Source organism: Manis javanica, chromosome 16, assembly GCF_040802235.1.
Source record: "Manis javanica isolate MJ-LG chromosome 16, MJ_LKY, whole genome shotgun sequence".
Lineage (NCBI taxonomy): Eukaryota > Metazoa > Chordata > Mammalia > Pholidota > Manidae > Manis > Manis javanica.
In genome coordinates, this window is record NC_133171.1 from 69,689,429 (window position 1) to 69,712,192 (window position 22,764).

The following is a 22,764-nucleotide window of genomic DNA, read 5'->3' on the forward strand; positions in this document are numbered from 1 at the left end:
TATGAGAAAAATATGTCTGCATTCTGGTCCATAGACTTTCTGTCATTTTTATGACCTCAGTTGGGTTAAAGTCCAAAGTTCTCCAACATTATTATGTGTAGGCTCAAGAGTCCTTGTCTTCTTGGCCTTAGAGGGGAAGCTTTCAATGTTTCACTGCTGAGTATAATGTTTACTGTAGGTTTGTTGTATATGGACATTATCATGCTGAGGTTGTTCCTTCTCTGCTGTTTCTTGCAGGTTTTTGTGGTGAAAGTATATTGTATTTTGTAGCATGCTTATTCTGACTCTACTGAGATGATGTGATTTTTTTCATTTACTTCTACTAATCTCATATGATTTGCATATTGAACCATCCTTGCCTTCTTGGGATAAGTGTCAGCTGGTCATGTGGGAAATCATTTAATGTGACCTTGAATTTGGTTACCTAATATTTTTAGAAAATGCTCATCTATTTTTTTATTATTATTTTTTATTAAGGTATCATTGATATATAGTCTTATGAATGTTTCACATTAGCAACAGTGTGGTTACTACATTCCCCCTTATTATCAAGTCCACAACACAAACCCCATTACAGGCACTGTGCATCAGCATAGTAAGAATTTTGCATCTATTTTCAATAATAATATTGGTCTGCAGTTGTGTTTTTTCATGACATCCTAATCTGGATTGATACCAGGGTAATGGTGGCCTCATAGCATGAGCTTGGAAGTACTCTGTTTTTTGGAAGATTTTGAGAAAGATTGACATTAATTCGTTAAGAGTTAGGTAGAATTCTCCAGTGAAGCTCTCCAATTACCGGAATCTCTTGTAGAGGAAGTGTTCTCTGTCTTTTTTTTCATTCATTTATTCTTTCATGAAATATTTATTTTAATTTGGTATCATTAATATACAATCACATGAGCAACATTGTGCTTACTAGATTCCCCCCATTATCACATCCCCACCACATACCACCTTACAGTCACTGTCCATCAGCGTACTAAGATGCTGTAGAGTCACTACTTCTCTTCTCTGTGCTATACTGCCTTCCTCGTTTCTCCAACTATGTTATGGGTACTAATCATAATGCCCATTATTCCCCTTCTCCCTACCTTCCCACCCGCTCTCACCAGTCCCTTTCCTTTTGGTAACTATTAGTCCAGTCTTGGGTTCTGTGAGTCTGCTACTGTTATGTTCCTTTAATTTTTGCTTGGTTATTAACACTGCACAGATGAGTGAAATTATTTGGTACTTGTCTTTCTCCACCTGGCTTATGTCATTGAGCATAATACCCTCTAGCTCCATCCGTGTTGTTGCAAATGGTGGGATTTGCATCTTTCTTGTGGTTGAATAGTATTCTATTGTGTATATGTACCACCTCTTCTTTATCCATTCATCTACTGATGGGCACTTAGTTTGCTTCCCTTTCTTGGCTATTGTAAATAGTGCTGCAATAAACATGGGGGCAGGAGTTGCATATGTCTTTTTGAATGTGAGAATTTGTTTTCTTTGTGTAAATTCCTAGGAGTGGAATTCCCAGGTTACATGGTATCTCTATTTTGAGTGTTTTGAGGAACCTCCAATACTACTTTCCACAATGGTTGAACTAATTTACATTCCCACCAGCAGTGTAGGACTGTTCCTCTTTCTCGCCATCCTTGCCAGCATTTGTTGTTCCTAATCTTTTGATGTTGGCCACCCTAACTGGTATGGTGAATACCTTACTGTGGTTTTAATTTGTATTTCCCTGATAATTAGCAATGTGGAGCATCTTTTCACGTGCCTGATTGCCATTTGAATTTCTTCTTTGGAGAAGTGTCTGTTCATATCTTCCGCCTATTTTTTAAAAGGGTTATTTGCTTTTTGGGTGTTGAGATGTGTGAGTCATGTATTTTGGATGTTCCACCCCTTGTTGGATATGTCATTTACAAATATATTCTCCCATACTGTAGGGTGCATTTTTGTTCTGCTGATGGTATCTATCCTTTGCTGTACAGAAGCTTTTTAACATGATGTAGTCCCATTTGTTCATTTTTTATTTTGTTTCCCTTGCCTGAGGACGTGAGTTCAGGAAAAAATTGCTCATGTTTATATTCAAGAGATTTTTGCCTATGTGATCTTCTTAAGAGTTTTATGGTTTCATGACTTACATTCAGGCCTTTGATCCATTTTGAGTTTGCTTTTGTGTGTGGGATTAGACAACAATCCAGGTTCATTCTCTTGCATGTAGCTGTCCAGTTTTGCCAACACCAGTTGTTGAAGAGGTTGTCATTTCCCCATTGTGTATCCATGGCTCCTTAATTTTATATTAATTGACCATATATGCTTGGGTTAATATCTGGGTTCTCTAGTCTGTTCCATTGGTCTATGGGTCTGTTCTTGTGCCAGTACCAAATTGTCTTAATTACTGTGGCCTTGTAGTAGAGCTTGAAGTCGGGGAGCATGATCCCCCCAACCCTCCACTTTATTCTTCGTTCTCAGGATTGCTTTGACTATTTGGGTTCCCTATGGTTCCATACAAATTGTAGAACTATTTGAAGACTGCTGTTGGTATTTTGATAGGGATTGCATTGAATCTGTAGATTGCGTTAGGCAAGATGGCCGTTTTGACAGTATTAGTTCTTCGTATCCATGAGCACAGGATGTGTTTCCTTCCATTTGTTGGTATCTTCTTTAATTTCTCTCATGAGTATCTTGTAGTTTCAGAATATATTTCTTTTACTTCTTGGTTAGGTTTATTCCTAGGTATTTTCTTCTTTTTGATGTAAATGTGAAAGGAATTGTTTTCCTGATTTCTATTTCTGCTCATTTATAGTTAGTGTATAGGAATGCAAGAGATTTCTGTGTATTAGTTTTGTATCCTGCAACTTTGCTGAATGCAGATATTAGATCCAGCAGTTTTGAAGTGGATTATTTAGGGCTTTTTATGTACAATATCATGTCATCTGCAAACAACTTCTCCCTTACCAATCTGGATGCCCTTTATTTCTTTGTTGTGTCTAATTGCTGTGGCAAGGACCTCCATAACTCTGTTGAATAAAAGTGAGAAGAGTGGGAATTTTTGTCTTGTTCCCGATCTTAAAAGGAAAGACTTTCAGCTTCTCGCAGTTAAGTATGATGTTGGTCATGGGTTTGTCATATATGGTTCTGGGATCGCCTGAGTCAGAGTGACCCAAGTCTGATGTCCCAGTTAGAGATGCTTGTCCTTTGAGGAGAGGACGCTCTCCAACTTAACCTCTGTAGAGAATGTGCCTGTATAGAGTAGGTGCCTCAAGTGTCTTAAGTAGCGGAAACTGTCTTTATGACGACGCATTACAGCCTAATAGTATACTGGTATGTGTTACAGTGTAGAGTGAATTTTACTCATTTACTATGATTATTTCATTCAGTCTGAAAAACATAAACCTTTTTTTTTCTCTTCTCTCTCACCATAGTATTTATAGAAATGAATGTGTTACTGCTAATGATTTAAATCAGTAACTGTAGAAAGAACTGTAATGGTATAAAAGGCTTGATTTGTCCCCATCTCTATCTTCTTAGTCATCTTTTTTCTCTTTATCCTGTTTCTTTTAAATCTTACGAAAGATTATTTTCAGGAACCATTTACTATCTTAGTCTTAGAAATTAAAAGAATAAACCCCTTTTCATGCATAATTTCTGAATGATGAAAAAGCATAGGAATCAAATGATATAAATTGTATTTGCTTTTTCTAAGGAAAAGTTTACTGAGAAAAATACTTTTTTTCGTCACCCACAATTGTTGTGAGTGTTCAGTGAATTAAACTTTTAATAGAAGCTTGAGATTTTCTTAACAATCTAGTTCTCATTTTATGAAATCCTGGAGTTAGAAGATGGCCCAATACATGAAATGCTCTTAGAAAGTTTTATTTATAGATGCCAAAAGCAAAATGTAAATGATGTCATTTGTCATGTGAATTTTGGGCATCAACATAATCTGTTCCTTTTTGGACACAGGTATATTTTCCTAACTGAGTAAAATATAACTATTAAATACTGTAACTGGATTTAAAAAAAAAGATTAATTGATTGAACCCTTGAAATTCAATCAAAAGCTCTCCATGCTGGTGAACATAAAGCTGTTCTGCTGGCTTCCTTCTTAGAGTTTTATGGTGTAAAAATGCAGTTAGTACAACTGCTGATCCTACTGACCTCATTTGAAATCTCAGCAAAAATTCTGTCCTCAGAATTAATATTTAAAATGGGAATTACTGAAAAGATTTAGTATAGATAATTTTTTGACATGTAGACACCGAGTATATGCTTTTGTTGTTTCGGTAACCCTGCCATAGCATCATCTTGACTATGCTTTCATGCCTGAATATTGTGATCAGTGTCAAGTATAAAAATGTCTTTGTAATAGCAGTGAAGTACATGTAGTGGCTAAGACCCCAGGTTTTAGAGAGAGACAGTCCTGGGTTCAAATCACACATTTCTGGTCCTTATTTATTGCCAGTGTACCTCAGGAAATGATTTAACCTCACTGGGCCTGTGATTCCCTCAATGGTAATATAGGGACAGTAAAACCCACCTTCCTAGGTAAAATGATTATGAAGATTAAAGTAAGCAGTGCATTCAAAATGCCTCTGACAAAGCACGGTGCTTGGACTGTGGGGTGTAACTGTCATCCATGATGGGGGCAAGAGCAGTGCTTGTGTCCATGGCACCCACTGTGTGAGGTCATAATAGGCCATGATTCTGAGCCTGGCACCACAGCATAAAGGGCAGTCAGGACTGCTGGCTCTGGCTGCAGAAGTGCCCAGAGTGGTTGAGGTTGAATCCTGCTTTGATATTCTTTGAAGGAATAAGAAACATTTAAAAAATTTTCTTAAATCTTCACAGCAAAGGAATTATCTGTCAAAAAAGAAGTATAAGGTAATGTAAAATTGTTTTGGAAAGGTTATTTTGAAAGGATCCTCTTCCTATGTCTGGATATACTACTTTGGACTCTAAATAAGGTCATCTAACAGTGTATTTGATTTGATTGCCTTACAGAGGACAACCAGCTCTTGATTATTACCTATGCACTAAGCAGGCTTATTCCTGTAATACACTAGCCTTATGCTGGTGTATGTGTTTCCATGAGGAGACAAAGTGGGAAATCAGAAATATCACAAAAGTAGACAAAATAATGTACATCATGTACCTATCATCAGCTTTAGAAATTATCATATGAACAATACTGTTTTACATATATTCCCATCTACTCCTTCTCTTCCATAATTTGATGAAGCAAATCTTAGATGTTGTACTTCATCTGTAAGTGTATCTAAAAGATAAAAATTGTTGTTTTCTACAAAAGTATCAGAATACCAAGAATACCATTATCATAATTTAAAATGATAATTTCTTGATATCATCAAATATCAGACATTGTTAAAATTTTCATTGCTTAAATTCTTAACTGTCAGAATTTCCTGGACAGTTTGTCTATTTGAATGAAAATCTAGGTAAGATCCAAACATTGGGCATGTTTGATACATCCCTTAAGGGCCCTTTAATCTTCCCACAGTGTTTTCACTTCTTGAAATTCATTTGTTGAATAAACTAGGTAATTTGTGGGATTTCCTTCAGACTGGATTTTGCCGTGTAGTTTAATATACACAGCAAATAAATTTTCCCCGTTGTTAAGTTATAGTGATTTAATCTAGAGGCTTAATCATTTCCAGGTTTGTTTTTTTTGGGAGGGGGAGGATTAGTTTATAGGTGATGAAGTGAACCTCCATCAAGAGGCTGTCGGTCCAGTTGTCTCCCTTTTTTGGTGATTGGCAACCATTCAAATGTAATGCTTAGGTCCAGTAATTCATCAGATATTGCAAAATGCTAATAGTCTGACTCTTACTTTCCTTCTTGATTTTATGAGCTGTGTTTTTTCTGTAAAGAGAATCTTCTGTTTGTTATTTGGATAGCTTCATTTTTGGTTGACCTGATGCTCCTGAGAGCAATCCACAGAGGTGTCATCACTCAACTGATCTTTCCAAATACCTGAGCGACCAGGAGAGGGTACCAGCGTGAGCCAGTGCAGTGGTCGGCCTCCTGATGTGGGCGGTGCTGAATCTGTAGGTAACACAGATGCCAAATTGCTAAGACAACTGCAAGCTCAAGGTAGGGAACATGCATCCGTCACTGTAAGAACTGTACTAAAATGTGTTGATTATTTCTACATGTATTTGACATAGGAATGATTGATAACTACTCTCAGTTTCTAACAAGTAGGTAATTGTGTTCAAATAAAATGGGAAAATAAGGAGTCCCACTGATAACTGGAGTTCTTTGATTTAATAAGCACCTTTCAAGAGTCATACTCGTAAACACATCATACCCTGTGTGTTTAGAATTACAAAGGTAGGTGATGAACTTTTCAGGCTGGAAACTCATTTGAACAGCTCCCAATTCCTTGTGGTGGTACAAGGGAGTAACTCCAAAATATGTGGCTCTGTGGAGTAAATTTTCAGTCAGAGAACTCCAATTAGTGGTAAGTTTTAGTTTGGATTCTTCTGTAGCCTGGACATATAACATTTATTTTCAAAATGCCCAACTAATAAACTTAGATCAAAAAGTATCTTAAGATCACTAGAGAGTATCATTTATCAAGTACAACGTGCTCAACGTAACCTCAAATGTGTTCATGATTCAAAATTATCATGAATTATCAACATGAAGTTCCCATGCTATGTCTCACACACAGAATGCTGACTAAAATAAAATAGTTCTGCTATGAAGTTTGAATTAAGTAGTTACAAGTGTGAAGCCTCTTAAGGCTGTCTCGATATATATCAATGTGTTCATGTCTTTTATTCATAAGCATATATATAAATGTATATCAGTACATGCTTGTATCATAAACATAATATCCATGAGGGTTTAATAATAAAAACTGACTTAAAAGACTTACAGGATTTTACTACTTCTCATAGTTTTTTTTTTCCGGAGGGAAAGCTTGACTGACTTCTATTTATTGTATACACCATTATAATACTGACTTCTCTGTAGCTCTGTTGTTTTCATTATAAAACAAGTATGCATGATAAAAGCTCATAGAGCATAATGCTTTAAAATAAGACATTGACTCTCACTGACTTTAAAATAAAAGACACTCACAAGTTGGATCATAATTAACAGGTTTTTGGTAGTCTATCCAGAAGTGTGTACATACACTCACAGACACACATTGAAACACATAGTTACATGTACACATGCATATGTGATGTTCATATATGTATATGTTCTTTTTGATTTCTAAAATGAACTTACTGGTGTATATACCATTCAGCTTTGTTTTTTTCCACTTAATTTTTCTTGAGCATCTTTCTATACAGCACTTAAAAATCAACCTTACACTTCCAGTGGCTGCATAGTCGGTGAGGCAAGGTATGGCTCTACCACACTTCCCTTACTCAGTCTCCTTTGGTGAGTGTTTCAGCTGCTTCCTCACCTTTGCTGTCGCAAACAATGCTGCAATAAAAACATTACGCATACCTTCATGCTTTGACAGGTATGGCTATCCACAGTATAAAATTTTAGAGATAGAATCTCTACTCCACCGGTATGTACATTTTCAATTTTGGTAGAAAGCAGGCAATTATTGTCTCCAAAGAGGTTGTTCCAATTCATACTTCCACCAGTGGCATATAAGTTAACTGCCTGGCCTGTAACGTAATGACCTGTAAGTTTTTCTCTCCTTTAGTATGTTAATTTAGTACTTTTTGTGTTATTTCACTGGGTTACTATTAAGACTTTAATCTCTCCTAAATAGTTACTAGAGAAGGTTTAAAAAATGTTAATATATGAAGATATATACATACATGATGAATTTTTAAAATTAGTATTGTCAATAAACCACTGACTTTTCTGAAGAATGTATAATAGTGGGAAGTGTGCATTTTTTACATAAATAGGAAAGCTTGAAATTAATAACCAAAGCAAGGGATTTTCACTCCTGTTTTGCATGTCTATCACAAGTACCATTCATACTTAGTATTCAAAATGGCAACTTCATATTTGCAAAACTAACTAAATTTTATTTTAACAAAATACAAGGTAATTACTCAACTTTTGCCCAGTGTTTTCTCCCCTTTTAGATTTCAGATTGGTTTGTATTCTATGACATAGCTCTCCCTTGTATTATATTGCATTTTGTAAATTGTTACCTTTGACCTATGTACATGTTTTTTCTCAACATGTATATAAATATTAAATAGTTAATGTAAGTAAATGTTTTTAATATTTACAAGTATATTTGGTATAATATGCATATTCTTTCTTGGGAAGGAAAGAAAGTAGAAATGAGTCACCTTATCACCCCTTTTATTCTGAAAGACTTCTACATTAACACTTTGGGGTGTTGTCAGAGGAGATTCTAGAAGTTTCTGTCATATTTTATTATCCTAGTTGGACTCATCTAGGCTTGTAAAACGACTTAATTTGAAAGAAGGTCTAGAACAATAAAATAAATGTGGATTTTGAATGTGAAATGGGAGCACTGTATCTTCTCAGAGAATATAGATAAGAATCTGACAGTTTGAATATAAAAAAGACTTTCAAACTATATAAACAAACTAGCTTGTTAATTGACCAATACTGTTAATATCTCAAATGCTCTAATATATCTAATAATATACCAGTCAATTTTATTGATCATAGAATCTGGAATGCCATTGCTGTACAATGCTTCATTGTTTTAAGATAGGCCACTGCAGAAGGAAAGGGCTGCCAATTGTTAGATACATGCTGGTTTAGACATGTTTAAACACTTTATTTCAAAAATAAACTTTTCTTTTTGATATTTAAGAAAGTAATCTCCTAAACCATAAAAGATACTTGTCAAGTTAACATTTCAAAAGGTAGTCATAACAGATAATATTCAACAATCATAAACCAAATAAATGAGATGTTGGTAGTAGCTTATTCCTCAGAGCCTGGGTGAAGTTTCGGTGCCTCTTAACTTCTCGTACTTCCTCCATAGTGTGCCTGATTTTTTAACCTATTTTTCCCATCTTCTCTAACTCCTCATAATAAAAAATTTTAAGCTATATGAATTTTTAATGTCTTATGAAAATTATGTCTTCCTTGCTAAAGTGAAAAGATAGCGAGTTGAACTTTTTAGTGTTTTTCTGTCCCAAGGGTTTAAAAACAAAAGTTAACTGTGCACCTGTGTATAGAGTTTGAAATTGCTGATATATTCACACACAAATACACACCATATACATTACAGAGTTTCTCAGCTGTCACAGAACATATGGTTAAGTCCTTTTTAAAATCTCAAGGCATTTAAATTTTCTTAAAGGTTTTCAGGACTAGTAGCATATATAGACCTGGAGTCAGAAAGACGTGGGTTTATATCTTGGCTCTGCAATTTAACCTCTATGAGCCTTAGTTATTTCATTTGTAACCAGGGTGTAATGTTGCATATCCTATAAGGTTGTTATGAAGATTAAACAAGATCATGTAAATTTAATATGGCAGTTCAATAAATGGTGGAAATTATTAGTAGAGTTCAAGTGATTTGGGTTCTAGTCACGTATATTCATTACTAGTGAGAATAGAATATATAGATTTCTTAAAACTCTTCATCTGTTATAAAATTTAAAGCAATATCTAATGTTAAGTATTTTAGAGTGATTTTGTAAGTGATATTATGATAGACCACTTTTATAGTTAGAAGTATTCTGACCAAGTTTGCCAGCAGAAGAAAGCATGACATTACAAGCTTTCTGTATCAGTCACCTATTGCCGCAGTAATGCTGGGAAACAAGCACCCGCAAAACCTCAGTGGTGAACAATGCCACGTGGTAATTGGTTAGGCTGATAGAGTCCACTGGAGGTAAGGTAGGCAGCTCTACTGATCTTACCTGGCTTTGTTCACGTGTGTGGAGTCAGCTGACTCCCTGTGTTCCAGCCTCTGGCAGCGTAGCCTTAACATGTCCTGATAATAAAGGTCAAGACAAAAGAGTGAAACTACACTTGTACTAGTACAGAGTACACTCTCAAACTTACACTTGCAGTCACAGTTGCTAACATCCTGTTGGCCAAAGATCACATGTCTGAAGTTAGTATCAAGGGACAAGACAGTAAATTTCACTTCTTGAAAGGAACTGCAAAGTCTCATTTGCAAGTAACATGGATAAAGGGAGGAATGAAGAATTGGGGCCCCTAATTATGTAGATCTCTCCCAGTTTCATACATTTGTCCTTAAAAATAATGAGAACTAGATTGTCCTTAAACCTTGTTGATATTCTGTATTATTTTTATTTAGATTTAGTCCCTCTGTTTCATAAATGAAATTATCACTGGATTCAGAAACTTTACCATTTTTATAGCTGAGTGAAATACTATGTTTGGGGGGGGCTATGTATTCTATTTTGAGTTGATTCTAAACAGTGAGCTCATTATCAGTCTTAGTCTGTGGGTAGGAGAGAGAGGAGATCAGAATTCAGAGGACTCGGGAGGGAGGCATTTGAACACCAAGTTTGGGGCAGACAGATTGGCACCAGAGGGGTGACTGACAAATGGGTGGACATCTCTAACAGTCAAGATATTGAATGAGATGTGACTGAGTAAATGTGGCTGTTCTGGACTAAATCATGTAAAGGTGGGATAACTGCAGGCATTCCTTTAACATGAGGTTTGTTTGCTGCTGACTGGGGTCAAGATGGACATCCTACATAAAGCTTTGCTTGACACTCAAAATTCCTAGAAGGGGATGATGGGATGTAGCCAAGATAAGCCTACCATTACTTCTCTAGTTATCACTGCGAAAGGCCAAACCTGTGTTTCATTTCAGGTAAGTGTCCCTATTATTCCCTTCCCCCTCAGAATACAGCAGCTCCTTCCTTACCACTCATGATAAAAAGGAAAATATTTCTTTAAGCAAGCTGAGGATTCAGTTTCCTTCTGTACACTGGAAGTAATGGAAACAATACAATTGTTCTCATACAAGACAAAGAAACTGAGAGCAGACTTCTTAAATTAAAGGTGTGGTGCAAAAATCTCATCATGAATGCTGTAGTCAGTGGCAGGCTTACATACTAAAAATATTTGAAAACAAGGACTTATGTTAGGAAAGTCATTCACTTCTCTTCTAGGTCCAGCTGTTTGTGAAGTCTCGAAGAGACAGAATTATTCTCTTAACGTTTTGACATAGTGCATTCAAAAATCTGTTTGAATTAGCAGATTATGGTTCAGCTTTTGAAAAAATGACACGTTTGCTCCTGTGGTTAAAAAAGAACAACTTTGTCAATAATCATCTCACTTCAACCATATCACCTGGGATACTTCCTGAAGAGCAAGGTGCTCACAGGCACGCAACCTCATTCAGAGCCATCACTTGTAACAGACACAGAATAATAGCACTTATACATGGTTGTATTGTACAAGCCTGGAGCACGTGAATTAAAGCTCCTACTGGCTGGCCTAATTCATCATGTAGCAAGGCGATTCGATGCTACCACTCAAAAGTATTATGACTTTGAGGCAACCACATCTCTTCAGTTGTGTTTTAACACTCTGTGCTTGGAAGGAGCTCCCTGCACTTCTTGGTGAGAGAAAAGGAGTTTGCTCATTGAAAGACAGGTGATCTAAATAAAAAATGTGAGTGACTGAAGCAGTGTCAGTAATTTTGTAAGTTGTGTGATCACTCAGTGTGATGTTTCAAAACCTCCCCTGTTGGAGAAAGAAGACAGTCAGTTTGGTCTATTTCACACTCCTGAAGCCTGGAGACTGACACCCTTCTGCTTGCAACACAGAGAATTTTTGTGTGACACTTATGTGGCATCAGTTTCAGAACTATAATCCAATAGCTCTGGTTTGTGAGGTTTTGTATTTCTGCAAACTCTTTTGGGCTTTGCATTTCTACAATGTTTGCCTGAGTTAAAGTTTCTCATGAAGGAGAGTTGGTAATTTTTCAAAGTAATTATAAACAATGTGAAATTTAAAGGTGTCAGGGACATTGTAGAAGAGTTCTCCAGAGAAATAGAACCTGTAAGATGTATAGTAAAGAGAAAGAGGTTTATTATAAAGAATTGGCTCACATAAATATAGAAGCTGATAAATCCCAAGACCTGCAGTCAATAAACTGGAGACAAGGAGAGTGAGCCAATGATTCCAGGCCAAATCTGCAGGAAGAGCTGATGTTTCCGTTTGAGTCTGAAGGCAGGAAAAAGCCAATGTCCTGGTTTGAAGGCACCGAGGGAGGAGGAACTCCCTGACTCAGGGTAGGGTCAGACTTTTTGTTCTATTCAGGCCCCCAAGCGATTAATGAGGCCCACCGTGTTAGGGAGAGGAATCTGCTTTATTCTGTCTATCTCTTCAATTGTTATTCTCATCCAGAAACACCCTTATAGACACACCTAGAAAAGTGTTTGACCAAATATCTGGGCACCCCATGATGCTGTTGACACACAAAGTCAAATTGAAACATAGTATTAACAATCAGACATCAGTCAACCTCCTTTTAGTCAGGAGGTCTATGAGGTTAGTATTTTTTCATGAGGCTGAGAAGGAAAATTCCTATAACAATCTACTGTCACTTAACTCTTCTTATCCCTGTCCTTCTAGGCAGGTGAGCCACTTGTCACTCAGTTGATGGCCAGTTGCTTAGTTGCATACAGTGCCTTTGGTTGTCAGCTTAGTATCTTCATATGCAAAGTGAGGCTTACAGTCCCTGCTGATGTGGCCTGTAGAAATTTCTTGAATCACGTGCTGATAGGAAGTGGGTGTCCTGGCTTGTTTGGCGTTTCCATCAACTTGTGTATCTGGGAAAATCATTTGAGCCTCATTTTTCTTATTTGTAAAATAAGCAAATTAGGCATAATTCACATGACCTCAAAGGTTCTTTCCAAACCTTAAATCTTGTAATTAGTAGAGGACTTGAAATTCCTACGATTTTTATTTTATTGGTGTCTAAAGTGTGAAAGATCTTTGAATTCTTTTAGGTTTTTGATTTCTGGAAATGACAAGCTTCTATCTTCTACTTTTGGAATGAATTTCCTTCTAGATAATTGTCTCAAATCTCTATTATTTTGCTTTTGCCCTCTGTCTAAAATATACACAATGACTTTTGAAAATATGCTTATTTCTTTTCACAATAATATGAGTACATTTTATGGAAACACTTGTCTACCCTATGAGATAATAATTATTAATTAGTTCATGACTTGTAAGGTCTAGACTTTATAATTCAAGGTCAAAAATCAACCTTGTTCTTTCATTGCTCAGTTTTGAATCCAATGACAAAGAAGACATTCAAGAATGTCAGTTTATATTTTGGGTACTTTCCTATTAAACTAAACTTAAACATGAACTATACTTGGATTTATAGTACACAGGATAGAAGACACACTTTCTATTGCTGTTTTCTTTTGTAAAGAAGACAAATAATTAATATGTGGTACATATACACAATGGAATTCTATTCAGCATAAGAAAGAAACAAATCCTACCATTTGTAACAACATGGATGGAACTAGAGGACATTATGCTCAATGAAATAAGCCAGGTGGAGAAAGGCAAATGTCAAATGATTTCCCTCATTTGTGGAGTATAACAATGAAGCCAAACTGAAGGAACAAAACAGCAACAGACTTCAGACTCCAAGAAGGGACTAGTGGTTACCAAAGGGGAGGGGTGCAGGAGGGCGAGTGGGGAGGGAGGGAGGGAGAAGGGGATGGAGGGGTATTATGATTGGCACACATGGTGTGGGGGATCACGGGGAAGACAGTGTAGCACAGAGAAGGCAAATAGTGACTCTGGCATCTTACTACACTGATGGGCAGTGACTTCAATGGGGTATGGGGGGGACAAAATAATATGCATAAAGGTAGTAACCCCATTGTTTTTTCACATGAGACCTTCATAAGAGTGTATGTCAATAATACCTTAATAAAAAAAAGTAAAAAAAAAAAAGAAGGCAAATAATTAACTGTTTTAGTGATAAGACTGCAGCTCAGTCTCTATCTCTTTTAGTATCACAGTGTGTCACTGACAAGGATGAAGGCTATTGATCAAGATCCTCATGGAATTACCAACACATTCTTCATAGAATCATGGCTGACAAAGGGACGTGCTATATGTTTCCACTGTGACATGGAGATTGAAAATGGAAAAGTTAAACATAAATCTTCATGGAAGTCTCAGTAATTTTTTTTTTTTTTGAATAAATTTGTTTATGTGAAAACAATACACTGTCCTTATATTTCTTTTTTTTTTTTTTTTTTTTTTTGAGAGGGCATCTCTCATATTTATTGATCAAATGGTTGTTAACAACAATAAAATTCAGTATAGAGGGGTCAATGCTCAATGTACAATCATTAATCCATCTCAAGCCTAATTCTCGTCAGTCTCCAATCTTCTGAAGCATAACGAACAAGTTCTTACATGGTGAACGAATTCTTACAGAGTGAATAAATTCTTACATGGTGAACAGTACAAGGGCATTCATCACAGAAACTTTCGGTTTTGATCATGCAATATGACCTATAAACCATCAGGTCAAATATGAATATTCATTTGATTTTTGTACTTGATTTATATGTTGATCCCACATTTCTCCTATTATTATTATTATTTTTATTTTTAATAAAATGCTGAAGTGGTAGGTAGATGCAAGATAAAGGTAGAAAACATAGTTTAGTGCTGTAAGAAGGCAAATGTAGATGATCAGATGATCAGGTGTGTGCCTATGGACTAAGTATTAATCCAGGCTAGACAAGGGCAGCAAGACATCCACGGATGCAGAAGATTTCTCTCAAAGCAGGGGGGGTGAGGTTCTGAGCCTCACCTCTGTTGATCCCCAAATTCTCACCTGATGGCCCCCCTGCGACTGTGCCTGTCTTAGGTTGTTCCTCCCTTGAGGAATCTTACCCGTCTCTGGCTAACCAGTCATCTTCCGGGGCCATACAGGGAAATGTAAAGTTGGTAAGTGAGAGAGAAGCCATATTGTTTGCAAAGGTTAGCTTTTTACTTCTTTGCAGATTTATGCCCTGTGGCTTCTATGCCCAGCACTTGTCTCGAGGTATCTTTACCACCTGGAGGAATTATGATACTCGGTAAATTCGATATGAGGCACGAATTCTATTTAAGGTTTGTAATTAGGAAGGAAGAAGAAAAGCTTTAGATGTAGCATATGAAGGAAACTTGGGAGGATTGATTATTTCTTTGACATATCTTCTTGTATAGTACCTTAAGTATGTATAGGTTTTAAACTACTAACTAATTTGCACACACATATTAACATAATAGGAATACGGTGACATAAACAAAGCAAATCTATAATTACCAGCCATCTCCAGTGAAGCCAAGAAAACCATTTAGGCACCCTAGGCATTTGTGAAAATTTATCTATGATATGATGGATATTTTCCAACTGTACTTGAACCATCAGACAAATTAAAGCAGCCCATTTCTGGGATCTGTTAACATCCCATATGTTCTTTTAACCATAGATAGTCTATAGTCATGAGATTTTGGGGTGCTACAACTTGCACCCCTCCCAACCCCTGGTTGAGTTCCAACAGTACAGATCCAGTCAAATTCGTTGTCTCACTGTATGCACATGCCAGCCTAGACATCTCCCTCCTCCTTCTTATGGCAAGTCCAGGAGACGGTGGGCTGGATGCAGCCACAACCGCAGCATCGTCCGGATCCCTGTGGAGGCTTTTTGATGATCATCCCCCGGCACGAGTCCTCCAGAGAGTGCTGATGCCGGGAGCTCCTCCTCATATCGTATCTTAGTTCATTTTCTGGGTATCCAAGCTAGGCCTTGATCTTCTGCGTAGAAACAAACAGACCCTTTGCCCACAATTTGACATGCCCTCTATACCACTGTGCAGAACTCATTGGAGGTCAGCACACAGGAACTGCTTTTTTTTTTTTTTTTTAATTAAGAGAAAGGAATATTATCAGAAAAGAGTACCTCCATAGCTGATCATCTGACACCCTTTAAGTGATCAACATTAAGGATATTTAAAGCATGCGTTGATCTTTGATTTACCAATAGTTTTATCCTGTTAAGGAGTAATCCCCCTTTTCTTTCTTTCTTTCTTTCTTTTTTTTTTTTTTTTAAATTTTTGATCTACACTTACCTGAAGAATACTATGTTTACTATGCTCTCCCCTATATCAGGTCCCCCCTAACAACCACATTACGGTTACTGTCCATCAGCTTAGCAAAATGTGGTAGAGTCACTACTTGTCCTCTCTGTGTTGTGCAGCCCACCCTCCCCTTTCTCCCTCCCCCCCATGCATGCTAATCTTAATACCCCCCTTCTTCTTCCCCCCCCTTATCCCTCCCTGCCCACCCATCCTCCCCAGTTCCTTTCCCTTTGGTACCTGTTAGTCAATTTTTGGGTTCTGTAATTCTGCTGCTGTTTTGTTCCTTCAGTTTTTCCTTTGTTCCTATACTCCTCAGATGAGTGAAATCATTTGGTATTTCTCTTTCTCCGCTTGGCTTATTTCACTGAGCATAATACTCTCCAGCTCCATCCATGTTGCTGCAAATGGTTGGATTTTTCCACTTCTTATGGCTGAGTAGTATTCCATTGTGTATATGTACCACATCTTCTTTATCCATTCATCTACAGATGGACATTTTGGTTGCTTCCAATTCTTGGCTATTGTAAATAGTGCTGCGATAAACATAGGAGTGCATCTGTCTTTCTCAAACTTGATTGCTGCGTTCTTAGGGTAAATTCCTAGGAGTGGAATTCCTGGGTCAAATGGTAGGTCTGTTTTGAGCATTTTGATGCACCTCCATACTGCTTTCCACAATGGTTGAACTAATTTACATTCCCACCAGCAGTGTAGGAGGGTTCCCCTTTCTCCACAGCCTCGCCAACATTTGTTGTTGTTTGTCTTTTGGATGGCAGCTATCCTTACTGGTGTGAGGTGATACCTCATTGTAGTTTTAATTTGCATTTCTCTGATAATTAGCGATGTGGAGCATCTTTTCATGTGTCTCTTGGCCATCTGTATTTCTTTTTTGGAGAACTGTCTGTTCAGTTCCTCTGCCCATTTTTTAATTGGGTTATTTGTTTTTTGTTTGTTGAGGCGTGTGAGCTCTTTATATATTCTGGACGTCAAGCCTTTATCAGATCTGTCATTTTCAAATATATTCTCCCATACTGTAGGGTTCCTTTTTGTTCTATTGATGGTGTCTTTCGCTGTACAGAAGCTTTTCAGCTTAATGTAGTCCCACTTGCTCATTTTTGCTGTTGTTTTCCTTGCCCGGGGAGATATGTTCAAGAAGAGATCACTCATGTTTATGTCTAAGAGGTTTTTGCCTATGTTTTTTTCCAAGAGTTTAATGGTTTCGTGACTTAGATTCAGGTCTTTGATCCATTTTGAGTTTACCTTTGTATATGGGGTTAGACAATGGTCCAGTTTCATTCTCCTACATGTAGCTGTCCAGTTTTGCCAGCACCATCTGTTGAAGAGACTGTCATTTTGCCATTGTATGTCCATGGCTCCTTTATCAAATATTAATTGACCATATATGTTTGGGTTAATTTCTGGGGTCTCTAATCTGTTCCACTGGTCTGTGGCTCTGTTCTTGTGCCAGTACCAAATTGTCTTGATTACTATGGCTTTGTAGTAGAGCTTGAAGTTGGGGAGTGAGATCCCCCCTACTTTATTCTTCTTTTTCAGGATTGCTTTGGCTATTCGGGGTCTTTGGTGTTTCCATATGAATTTTTGAATTATTTGTTCCAATTCATTGAAGAATGTTGCTGGTAATTTGAGAGGGATTGCATCAAATTTGTATATTGCTTTCGGCAGGATGGCCATTTTGACGATATTAATTCTTCCTAGCCATGAGCATGGGATGAGTTTCCATTTATTAGTGTCCCCTTTAATTTCTCTTAAGAGTGACTTGTAGTTTTCAGAGTATAAGTCTTTCACTTCCTTGGTTAGGTTTATTCCTAGGTATTTTATTCTTTTTGATGCAATGGTGAATGGAATTGTTTTCCTGATTTCTCTTTCTATTGATTCGTTGTTAGTGTATAGGAAAGCTACAGATTTCTGTGTGTTGATTTTGTATCCTGCAACTTTGCTGTATTCCGATATCAGTTCTAGTAGTTTTGGAGTGGAGTCTTTAGGGTTTTTTATGTACAGTATCATATCATCTGCAAATAGTGACAGTTTAACTTCTTCTTTACCAATCTGGATTCCTTGTATTTCTTTGTTTTGTCTGATTGCCGTGGCTAGGACCTCCAGTACTATGTTAAATAACAGTGGGGAGAGTGGGCATCCCTGTCTGGTTCCCGATCTCAGTGGAAATGCTTTCAGCTTCTCGCTGTTCAGTATAATGCTGGCTGTGGGTTTATCATATATGGCCTTTATTATGTTGAGGTACTTGCCCTCTATTCCCATTTTGCTGAGAGTTTTTATCATGAATGGATGTTGAATTTTGTCAAATGCTTTTTCAGCATCTATGGAGATGATCATGTGGTTTTTGTCTTTCTTTTTGTTGATGTGGTGGATGATGTTGATGGATTTTCGAATGTTATACCATCCTTGCATCCCTGGGATGAACCCCACTTGGTCATGGTGTATGATCCTTTTGATATACTGTTGAATTCTGTTTGCTAGTATTTTATTGAGTATTTTTGCATCTACATTCATCAGGGATATTGGTCTGTAATTTTCTTTTTTGGTGGGGTCTTTTCCTAGTTTTGGTATTAGGGTGATGTTGGCTTCATAGAATGAGTTTGGGAGTATTCCCTCTTCTTCTATTTTGTGGAACACTTTAAGGAGAATGGGTATTATGTCTTCTCTGTGTGTCTGATAAAATTCCGAGGTAAATCCGTCCGGCCCCGGGGTTTTGTTCTTGGGTAGTTTTTTGATTACTGTTTCAATTTCTTTGCTTGTAATTGGTTTGTTTAACTTTTGTGTTTCTTCCTTGGTCAGTCTTGGGAGGTTGTATTTTTCTAGGAAGTTGTCCATTTCTTCTAGGTTTTCCAGCTTGTTGGCATATAGGTTTTCATAGTAGTCTTTAATAATTCTTTGTATTTCTGTGGAGTCTGTCGTGATTTTTCCATTCTCATTTCTGATTATGTTGATTTGTGTTGACTCTCTTTTTCTCTTAATAAGTTGGGCTAGAGGCTTATCTATTTTGTTTGTTTTCTCAAAGAACCAGCTCTTGGTTTCGTTGATTTTTGCTATTGTTTTGTTCTTCTCAATTTTGTTTATTTCTTCTCTGATCTTTATTATGTCCCTCCTTCTGCTGACTTTAGGCCTCATTTGTTCTTCTTTTTCCAGTTTTAATAATTGTGATGTTAGACTATTCATTTGGGATTGTTCTTCCTTCTTCAAGTGTGCCTGGATTGCTATATACTTTCCTCTTAAGACTGCTTTCGCTGCATCCCACAGAAGTTGGGGCTTAGTGTTGTTGTTGTCATTTGTTTCTATATATTCCTTGATCTCTATTTTGATTTGTTCATTGATCCATTGATTATTTAGTAGCATGTTGTTAAGCCTCCATGTGTTTGTGAGCCTTTTTGTTTTCTTTGTAGAATTTATTTCTACTTTCATACCTTTGTGGTCTGAAAAATGGGTTGGTAGAATTTCAATATTGTGGAATTTACTGAGGCTCTTTTTGTGAGCTAGTATGTGGTCTATTCTGGAGAATGTTCCATGTGCACTTGAGAAGAATGTATATCCTGTTGCTTTTGGATGTAGAGTTCTATAGATGTCTATTAGGTCCATCTGTTCTAGTGTGTTGTTCAGTGCCTGTGTGTCTTTACTTATTTTCTGCCCGGTGGATCTATCCTTTGGGGTGAGTGGTCTCCTACAATGAATGCATTGCAGTCTATTTCCCTCTTTAGTTCTGTTAGTATTTGCTTCACATATGCTGGTGCTCCTGTATTGGGTGCATATATTTTTAGAATGGTTATATCCTCTTGTTGGACTGAGCCCTTTATCATTATGTAGTGGCCTTCTTTATCTCTTGTTACTTTCTTTGTTTTGAAGTCTATTTTGTCTGATATTAGTACTGCAACCCCTGCTTTCTTCTCACTGTTGTTTGCCTGAAATATGTTTTTCCATCCCTTGACTTTTAGTCTATGCTTATCTTTGGGTTTAAGGTGAGTTTCTTGTAAGCAGCATATAGATGGGTCTTGCTTTTTTATCCATTCTATTACTCTATGTCTTTTGATTGGTGCATTAAGTCCATTTACATTTAGGGTGACTATTGAAAGATATGTACTTATTGCCATTGCAGGCTTTAGATTCGTGGTTACCAAAGGTTCAAGGTTAGCTTCTTTAGTATATTACTGCCTAACTTAGCTCGCTTATTGAGCTGTTATATACACTGTCTGGAGATTCTTTTCTTCTCTCCCTTCTTATTCCTCCTCCTCCATTCTTCATATGTTCTGTGTTTTGTTCTGTGCTCTTTTTAGGGGTGCTCCCATCTAGAGCAGTCCCTGTAGGATGCCCTGTAGAGGTGGTTTGTGGGAAGCAAATTCCCTCAGCTTTTGCTTGTCTGGGAATTGTTTGATCCCACCATCATATTTAAATGATAGTCGTGCTGGATACAGTATCCTTGGTTCAAGGCCCTTCTGTTTCATTGCATTAAGTATATCATGCCATTCTCTTCTGGCCTGTAGGGTTTCTGTTGAGAAGTCTGATGTTAGCCTGATGGGTTTTCCTTTATAGGTGACCTTTTTCTCTCTAGCTGCCTTTAAAACTCTTTCCTTGTCCTTGATCCTTGCCATTTTAATTATTATGTGTCTTGGTGTTGTCCTCCTTGGATCCTTTCTGTTGGGGGTTCTGTATAATTCCATGGTCTGTTCGATTATTTCCTCCCCCAGTTTGGGGAAGTTTTCAGCAATTATTTCTTCAAAGACACTTTCTATCCCTTTTCCTCTTTCTTCCTCTTCTGGTATCCCTATAATACGAATGTTTTTCCTTTTGTATTGGTCACATATTTCTCTTAGTGTTGTTTCATTCCTGGAGATCCTTTTATCTCTCTCTATGTCAGCTTCTATACGTTCCTGTTCTCTGGCTTCTATTCCTTCAATGGCCTCTTGCATCTTATCCATTCTGCTTATAAATCCTTCCAGGGATTGTTTCACTTCTGTGATCTCTTTCCTGACATCTGTGATCTCCTTCCGGACTTCATCCCACTGCTCTTGCATTTTTCTCTGCATCTCATCCCACTGCTCTTGCATTTTTCTCTGCATCTCATCCCATTGCTCTTGCATTTTTCTCTGCATCTCTGTCAGCATGTTCATGATTTTTATTTTGAATTCTTTTTCAGGAGGACTAGTTAGGTCTGTCTCCTTCTCAGGTGTTGTCTCTGTGATCTTTGTCTGCCTGTAGTTTTGCCTTTTCATGGTGATAGAGATAGTTTGCAGACCTGGTACAAGTGACCGCTGGAAGAGCTTCCCTTCTTGTTGGTTTGTAGCCTTTTCCTGGGAGAATAGCGACCTCTAGTGGCTTGTGCTGGGCAGCTGTGCGCAGACAGGGCTTCTGCTTCCCGCCCAGTTGCTTTGGGGTTTATCTCCGCTGTTGCTGTGGGCTTGGCCTGGCTGGGGCTGTTCCTCCAAAATGGTGGAGCCCCGTTGGAGGGGGAGCAGCCAGGAGGCTATTTATCTCCGTAAGGGGCCTCTGTGCTCCCTGCTGCCCAGGGGGTTAGAGTGCCCAGAGATCCCCAGATTCCCTGCCTCTGGTCTAAGTGACCTGTCCTGCCCCTTTAAGATTTCCAAAAAGCACTCTCCAAACCAAAACAACAACAGCAACAATGAGAGAGGGAACAGAAAGAAAGAGAAAAAAAAAAAAAGGAAAAAAAAGGAAAAAGCAAGCGATTTTTTTTTTTTTTTTTTTTTGTCCTCAGGTGCCGGTCCCAGGCACCCGCTCACTGGTCCTGCTGCCCTGTCTCCCTAGCACCAGGGTCCCTGTCCTTTCAAGGCTTCCAAAAAGCACCCACCCACCGGTCCCGCAGGGAAGGAACGCTCAATATTCTTTGTCCTCAGGCACTGGTCCCACGCACCCGCTCACCAGTCCCGCCGCCCTGCCTCCCTAGCACCGGGGTCCCTGTCCCTTCAAGGCTTCCAAAAAGCACTCGGCAAAAAGAGAGAAAAAAAAGGGGAAAAACGCGTGATTTCTTCCGTCCTCAGGTGCTGGTCTCAGGCACCCACCCACCGGTCCCACAGGGAAAAATGCGGGATATTCTTTGTCCTCAGGTGCCGGTCCCAGGCACCCGCTCACCAGTCCCGCCGCCCTGCCTCCCTAGCACCGGGGTCCCTGTCCCTTTTAGGCTTCCAAAAAGCACTCGCAGAAAAGAGAAAAAAAAAAGGGGAAAAACGCGCGATTTCCTCTGTCCTCAAGTGCCGGTCTCAGGCACCCGCCCACCGGTCCCGCAGGGAAAAACGGGGGATATTCTTTGTCCTCAGGCGCCGGTCCCAGCCACCCGCTCACCAGTCCCGCCACCGTGCCTCCCTAGCACTGGGGTCCCCGTCCCTTCAAGGCTTCCAAAAAGCGCTCGCCAAAAAGAGAAAAAAAAGAAAAAGGGGAAAAACGCGCGACCTCCTCCGTCCTCAGGAACCGGTCTCAGGCACCCGCCCCCAGGTCTCGCAGGGAGAAACGCGGGATATTCTTTGTCCTCCGGCGCCGTTCCCAGGCACCTCCTCACCGGTCCCGCCACCCTGCTTCCCCAGCAATGGGGGCCCGTCCCTCTAAGGCTTCCAAAAAGCGCTCGCCAAAAAAAAAAAAAAAAAAACTGCTCCGGTTTCTCTCCACCCGCCGGGAGCCGGGGGGAGGGGCGCTCGGGTCC

At 38.4% G+C, this 22,764-nt stretch overlaps 1 long non-coding RNA gene across 1 annotated transcript; it reads left to right on the forward strand.

Moving 5' to 3' along the window:
- Positions 1-3,209: 3,209 nt before the first annotated feature.
- On the forward strand, positions 3,210-14,227 carry LOC140846775 (uncharacterized). The gene is made up of 3 exons (XR_012126180.1): positions 3,210-4,875; positions 5,910-6,105; positions 13,963-14,227. It is a non-coding gene; the product is annotated as an uncharacterized lncRNA (long non-coding RNA).
- Positions 14,228-22,764: the final 8,537 nt, after the last annotated feature.